Source organism: Octopus bimaculoides, chromosome 21 (assembly GCF_001194135.2).
Source record: "Octopus bimaculoides isolate UCB-OBI-ISO-001 chromosome 21, ASM119413v2, whole genome shotgun sequence".
Classification (NCBI taxonomy): Eukaryota; Metazoa; Mollusca; class Cephalopoda; order Octopoda; family Octopodidae; genus Octopus; species Octopus bimaculoides.
This window is the reverse complement of record NC_069001.1, coordinates 117370-118657: the sequence shown is the minus strand read 5'-3', so window position 1 is coordinate 118657 and position 1288 is coordinate 117370.

The following is a 1288-nucleotide window of genomic DNA, read 5'->3' as shown; positions in this document are numbered from 1 at the left end:
ATATATGTATGTATATACACACACACACACATATATATGCATGTATATACTATATACATACATATGTTACAATGAACTGGCTGAAGGAACATTATTCTAACAAGTCTGATCGTTCTGTCATATTTTCTGTGTCGGTTTGAAATAGTTAACTGGCTGCACACGTTTGTTTCTTTTTTTTTATATTCTTCTCTGGACATGTGTTTAGGCAGTATTTCAACCAAAAATTTATAACGTTATAAAAGTTGTACAAGATGTATGTGTATTATATGATGTATAAATATATATATATATACATATATATACATATTATATACATATGTACAAATGTATGTGAGTGTGTGTGTTTATAAATAACTACATATAAATATTTATATATATATATGTGTGTGTGTGTGTGTATATATGTATGTGTATATATCTACATATACATAGATATATATACATACACACACATATGGTAGTGTATAAATATTTATGTGTATACGCATATATATGTTATAAGTATGTATGCATATGCACATATATATATATATGTATGTATGCACACATATATATATATGTACTTGTATGAATATACATAATTACATACTTACATGCATACAAACATATATGTGTGTGTGTGTATATATATATATATATGTGTGTGTGTGGGTGTCTGTGTAAATATGCATATATATATATATATATGTATGCATATTTATGTATGTATGTATGTTTATATATGTATGTACCCATAGAAAGAAATGTAATTTAATGTAATGTAAGCAGAAAAGTAAGAAAATTCATTTACTTTTCTTTGAGAATCAATGAAGTACGAAAGGGGTGGGCGGGGCAGTAAAACACTGAGAAGGGAAGTTTTTTGTTTTGTTTTATTTTTGTTTATTTTCTTCTCATTTTTTGTTAATAAGTATAATAAATTTTGTTTCCCCAAACACATTTCTTCTTGAAATATTTGAAACTTTATGAATACCCCCTCCCCCACATTCATATGGAAGGACAATACCATAAGGAGTGGTAAGAATTTGGAAAAAATTTAAGGTAAGAGAATTAAGGTCAAGGTATTAAAGAAATATATCTATTCTACAGTATAAATAGAATAATACAATGAAGCACTGAATCACTAATTTCAAAACTATAGGGAACAATAATAATTAGAACAAGATAAACATATCCAGTTAAAATAAGATATAAATTAATGTGGGGTGGTATTATTTATGAGTAGAACTATAATATTAATGGCCAAAATCCAAACAGAAAGAAAGGGGGGAAGAGGGAAGAGGAAAAAAAA